Source organism: Cibotium barometz, chromosome 3, assembly GCF_041138505.1.
Source record: "Cibotium barometz isolate CiBa-2024 chromosome 3, ASM4113850v1, whole genome shotgun sequence".
NCBI lineage: Eukaryota > Viridiplantae > Streptophyta > Polypodiopsida > Cyatheales > Cibotiaceae > Cibotium > Cibotium barometz.
Window position 1 is genome coordinate 71,939,047 of NC_141048.1, and position 6,880 is coordinate 71,945,926.

Here is a 6,880-nt window from a genome sequence, read left to right on the forward strand (position 1 = left end):
TGAATGTGGATATGGGATGTGGATGTATAAATGAGGATGTGAAAATGGAGGTAAGCATGTAAATGTGGATGTATGGATGTGAATGTGGATGTATGGATGTGGATATGGATGTGTATGTATGAATGTGGATATGGGATGTGGATGTATAAATGAGGATGTAAAAATGGATGTATGCATGTAGATGTGGGTATATGGATGTGAATGTGAATGTGTATGTGAATTAATGTGTCGTCGATATAAGGAAATGGATGAGAATGAGTCCACACTGAATGGAATGTGGAATAAGTAATGTGGATTAAGGAGGGATAATGTGGAAAGACGAGAGTTTGATTTAGAAACTGTATTTTGTGGCTGTTTGTAAATGACTATTTTATGTCAAGAATGCTGGGAAAGCATTTTGACCGTCTGGTGGATGAAGGTCATGAAGACCTAACTGTTAAAGTTGCAACTGCTGACGGAGAGTCAATGGAGGACGTCTCGCGTAGCAAGGTCGACCGAGGTCTTGACCAGCCTCGGTTCGATTTAAATGGTGAGCTTCCGGTACAGTGGATGAGGGACCAAGGAAGCGGCCTATGAGTGAAGCGCTAGGTCACCTGCGAAGGATCCTAGAGGGTGCTGACCATACGGTGCTCGGGCTCTGGGTCGCCGAAGATACCCACACGTGCGTCGTGGAAGATATTGGAACAAGGAATAAGAGTTGTTTTCTGAAACCGGGCATGGATCTGGTTGATTGACCTTGCTGGTCCTCCAACGGATGAGTCCATGGCTCTTTTATATGGATCTGTGGGTTGATCTTGCTGATCTTCCACGGAGATTCCATTCTATTATATGAATATATTACCGGTTACTATGAGCTAGGAACTATGGAAAAGGCCCCTGAGAGAGCAGGTGGTGAGCGTTCTGGTTGCCGATGATGCCATAAGTATACCGATGAATGAATGACTGGAAATAAGGATTCAACTAGAGACTTTGAGGATTGTCATCAGTGACATAATGGTTTCATTAAAGGATTGTTTTAAAGTTAGCTGATGCTAAGAAAAAGGCAATTTCATATTGGGTGTGTAACTGGTGTGGCTAATTTTATGTTTGCATGAATTTCCAGCTAGGGGGCCTTGGAACTCTTTTCCTTGGTACTCGGGACAAAACCTAACCAAATTCCAAATTGGATCCCATCACTACAGTGGTTGGGCAGTTGGCTAACCCATGGGATCGGATGGGGTTAGGCTGGACTGATGGATCCATAAATCGAGACTCAAAAATTTTGTTATTACGATAGATGAAGTAAATCCCGGATAGTAATTGTTCTATGGATAGGAATCAACGGCTGTGCCTCTTGATGGAAAAAAAAGCGTTAATCCCAATGATCCAAGTGCAAGTTTCTTCCTTGATCTGACCGAATATCTTTATAGGTGCAGTCGGATCAGATTGATCACTAATGGTCTTGACTACGATAGAGTAAAAAGTTATCCTGGAGGAATCGCCCGTGCTTTCCGGATAAGGAAAGTTTTTTCGGGTTTGGTTTTGGAAAAACCGACGGATTAGTCTTTTGTCCGGATATCCGTGGACGAGGCCCCGAACGAATGTGGGACCCCTGTCCCACGCGAGAAGTGCTACTTCCGCTGCTAGTACCCCAAAACTGTTGCTCGGTGGGAACAGGGATCTTACAATAGATCCGATCTCCATTGCCGCGTTGACCAAATCCTCATTGTCATACATGCCCTCATAAAAAGAATCATGACTACAATGAATATCGTAGTCATAGGCATCACGGTCATCATAGGCATATGCATTGCCACCAGAATTCACACCATCCGAATATCCTTGAGAATCATAAGCATACACTACCTCTTCCGCATCACCCCCTATGTATATGTGGGATCTTCAAAGCTATGACTCCCCTCATTGAAGTTATAATCTTCAACGTAACCTTCTTCTTCATAGATGTGAATGCCATTGTTGGTGTCCATGCTATAGCCATTATCGGTGTGTCGGTATAGCCATCTTCCTCTCCGTAATCACTAGCAACCTCACTATCATAAGCATCCAAGTATTACCCTGGTTTTTTGGTTGGATGGGTTCTCAAACTCCAAATTATGAGCGTTTTACCTCTATAGAGAGAGGAAATGATGTGTAGAATCCCCATATATGATCACTTTGACCACGATCAATGTAGAAGTACTGTCTGTTTTGAGTTCTTTGAAAAGTCAACCGGTGAGTAAATTGCCACTTTGACCAAGCAAACAGGGTCCAAATCGGAATGAGGCAGCAAGAGCATACTATCCAGCCATGATGTCAAAATAGGTTTAGTCCAAAACCTAATTTTTGTAAAAACAAGGTATCTAGTGAAAAAATGGATGTAGCCCGATAGCTCAGGGTGTCCGAATGGTGAGGTCTAAGGCTAGATGGGAAGATTAGGGTGGTATGGGGAACCTGACCCTATTCTCACTTTGCCAGAATAAAGTGTTATTTTTTTATTAGGCAGACTTTTTGTCTTGTGGATAGACTTGCCAATTGGAGAAGTAAAAGGAGTCCGAATTGAGCACTTGAGGGCTCCAAACGTAGCCCTTGGAGAGTAGAATGAGACTAAGCAAAAACTTTGGAAGCAGTCCTAACCCTCTTGGAATTAGGATTTAGTGCCACAACAAAAAACTATCAAACTTCTCTCCAATTACAATCCGCACTTCCCTTTTGCATTGGCAATGTCTTGGACCTTATTCGAAGCCATGAATCACAACAATTTGTAACTTGGCATCCACATGTAACCTCAAGTGCCTTGCATAAGTGCCCTTTGCAAAAAATTTAGTAGCACCTCATTTGTTTTTGCAATCAAATCTCAATATCAAATCAATTGAAATCAATTGCAATACTAAATTCCATGCTTGCCAAATCCTTGCCCAATAAAATACATCCACAATAGGCACTAGGAAGTTGATGTGGAGCATTGAAGCTTGCCAATCTTCGACCAAAGCTCTTCCCACCCTCGTATCTAGATCGAAACTAGGCACACGTTGGGGGCATTTCTTAACCACCGGTACGTAATCCTCCACCTTACCATTTTTCCAAGGCACTCACGGCTACCATCATCCGCATCTTCATAGACATCCTCATCCTCATGATGAATGGTAGTACTATGATCACCAACATCAGCCACCAAAATATCATCAATGCATGTGTGAAAATTATCATTATGAGAAGATTCTTCTTCATTTGCATCATGATCCATATCCTCTAAGCCTTCATAGTCAAATAATTGACAATCATATGCCTTCCAAACCAAACTTGACAATGGATCATACAATGCATTTTCATGAACCTTCCATGAGCCACTCAATGCATGATCATCCAAAAGCATGGTCATCACATGTATCACCAACAAATGAGTCATCATCCCATTCATCTCACCAACAAACAAGTACTCATCCAAAATGTCATCAATGACCATGTTCTCACAATCTCGTGGCATCATGTCATGAGCTGAAAATTTCTCAATCAAAGCACTTATGAAAGTTGTCCAATCATAACCATTTTCAGCTTGCGTATCCCCTTTGACCACAGACACATTGTTTGGTATCCCTCTAATTCAACACCCATAATATGTGCAAAAACGCCCACCACACGTCACACTCTATACATTGGTAAAATATAAAAAAGAACAAAGATCCTCCATTGCTTTTAGAAAAGCCCAAATCTAGCAACATTGAGTGTATAATAGGTCTTCTATCCTCACTCAAAGCAATATGGAAACCAAGAGTCCGCACCAACAATTTACATACATTGATCCTCCTTATCTTGGCTTCACTTGTAGTAGCTTCACCATCATCAAACATTGTGTGCATTGCCTTTCTCCAATCACTCCTATTGAAGAGAAGAGTGTTTGACAATGTGGCTCATTGATAGACAAGGGTAAAGGGTATTTGATCGCACATATGTATTGAAGAAGAATCATACATAAGCCTTCTTGATTGATATCTATCAAATTGTTGCATAGGCATACCAAATGCATTTTCCCTGCCTTGTTGTAAGATTCCTCCCCCAACCCCTTTTTGATGTCTAGTATATTCCCCTGTAATCAATTCCTTTTCTGAAATATAAGAGATCTTGTTTGTGGCTGTTTTAACCTAGAGAGAGAAAATATTCTAGAGAGAGAATATTCAGATTTTGAATATTTTTGGATAGAAAAATATCTCTTATAATTCAGATGAGTTCCCTTGAAATAGAAATTCAAAAAGAATTTTTCAATGTGCAATTGGAATTAATTGGAAATAAGTATAAAGAACCTTAGTCTAAGGGTCTAGATTTTCAGAAATTTTTAGATTATGGTCCAATTAAGGTTCCTATGGGCCAATAGCATCAATCCATGTGTAGGGAGGAGATAAATCCAATTTGTAAAAGAAGATACCCAAAAATGAGTAAATGCTCACATAAGATGAAGAGTTGAAAATGTACAAGATTTATTAGTAAAAAAACTATGAGCAATATTAAAAATATGAGATATTTTGGGTATCCAAAAATGAGTAAATGCTCACATAAGATGAAGAGTTGAAAATGTACAAGGTTTATTAGTAAATAAACACATATGTAAGGAAGGGGAGTTCTTTAAAGGAGGTGCATATTTCACATAAGATGAAGAGTTGAAAATGTACAAGGTTTATTAGTAAATAAACACATATGTAAGGAAGGGGAGTTCTTTAAAGGAGGTGCATATTTCACATAAGATGAAGAGTTGAAAATGTACAAGGTTTATTAGTAAAAAAACTATGACACATATGTAAGGAAGAGGAGTTCTTTAAAGGAGGTGCACATTTCACATAAGATGAAGAGTTGAAAATGTACAAGGTTTATTAGTAAAAAACTATGAGCAATAAAATTTTGACACATATGTAAGGAAGGGGAATTCTTTAAAGGAGGTGCATATTTCACATGCTTGAATGAGTTTTAAACTCAGAAATAATGTGATATTTTTATCTCTCATCTCTCTTGAACCAAACCAAATCAAAATGGAACCAAACCGAATCAAAAAGTAACCAAACTAGGTCCAAATCTAGTCCAAATTCAACCAAACTGACTTGGAAAATTCTAGAATCAATTTGTTTGGTTAGGAGCTCAAATTTTCCTATAAATAGAAGCCTCCCCTTGTTGAAAAAAAGATAGTCTCTATGCTTTGTTACTCTACTCCACCTAAACCAAATTAGATAGAATCTTATGCTTTGTTACTCTACTCCACCTAAGCCAAAATATATAGAGTCTTATGCCTTGTTACTCTACTCCACCTAAGCCAAAATATATAGTGTCTTATGCTTTGTTACTCTACTCCACCTAAGCCAAAATATATAGAATCTTATGCTTGTTACTCTACTCCACCTAAGCCAAATTAGATAGAGTCTTATGCTTGTTACTCTACTCCACCTAAGCCAAAATATAGTGTCTTATGCATTGTTACTCTACTCTACCTAAGCCAAGAGTTGTGAATTCTTTAATAATTCACTAGTTTTTGATACTTCTCTCTTTCTTCAATCCCCATTGGTGGCTCCATCAACATACTAAACCAATTGATTGGTTGGGGGCCTCTACCGTGAATAAAGAATCAAGCAAATTATAAGGTAAGTATATTGAATTTTGATCTTTCTATAATTTCTCAATGATTCTCTCTTCTCAACCCCTCTCAAGCTTGAGAAGTTTAATTGGTATGGTTTTTTTAAATGCTATTGAAGTTAATTGGTGAATAGTAGTGAAGAGTTACATAATTTAATAAATGCTATAGAAGTTAATTTCCATTTATGTTTAAATTCTAATGGTTTTTATGTAATTTCTCTCTCTCACTCAAGAAATGGTCATACTCATGACTCATTCTCAATCCAAATGAAGCTTTTCATAAAGCTTTTCCTTAATCCAAGATTAAGCTATGCTTGAGGCCAAATTAATGGCTTTTTGCTATGCTTTTAGTTTATGCACATTGATGATTCAATCCATTATGGATTGATGACCCAATTAGAGACCATTCTAATTGTTTTCTTAATGATCCAATTAGAGACCATTATGGATTGATGATCCAATTAGAGACCATTATGGATTGATGATCCAATTAGAGACCATTCTAATTATTTCTTTAATAATGAGCTTTATCCCTTAGAAAAAAAATTGAGATTTATCAGTCATAGTAGCGGAGCTATGGCAAAATTTTTATAGAAATTACGCATAAAATAAATTCATTCAAAGTATAAAAAGAGGAATTCCTACCATATTCTAGGAACTATCATCCTAGATTAATTAAAAGAATTTTATTATGCATGGAGATGTGGATGTTGCATGTAGATGTAGATGTATGAATGTGAGTGTGAATGTGGAGGTGGATGTATGCATGGGATGTGGATGTATGCATGTAGAAATAGATGTGTAGATGTGGATGTAGAGGTGGATGTATGCATGTAGATGTAGATGTATAGATGTAGATGTGGATGTGGATGGGGATGTATGCATGTAGATGTAGGTGTATAGACGTAGATGTGGATGCAGAGGTGGATGTATGCATGTAGATGTAGGTGTATAGACGTAGATGTGGATGCAGAGGTGGATGTATGCATGTAGATGTAGATGTATAGACGTAGATGTGGATGTGGATGGGGATGTATGCATGTAGATGTAGGTGTATAGACGTAGATGTGGATGTAGAGGTGGATGTATGCATGTAGATGTAGGTGTATAGACGTAGATGTGGATGTAGAGGTGGATGTATGCATGTAGATGTAGATGTATAGATGTAGATGTGGATGTGGATGGGGATGTATGCATGTAGATGTAGGTGTATAGACGTAGATGTGGATGTAGAGGTGGATGTATGCATGTAGATGTAGGTGTATAGACGTAGATGTGGATGTAGAGG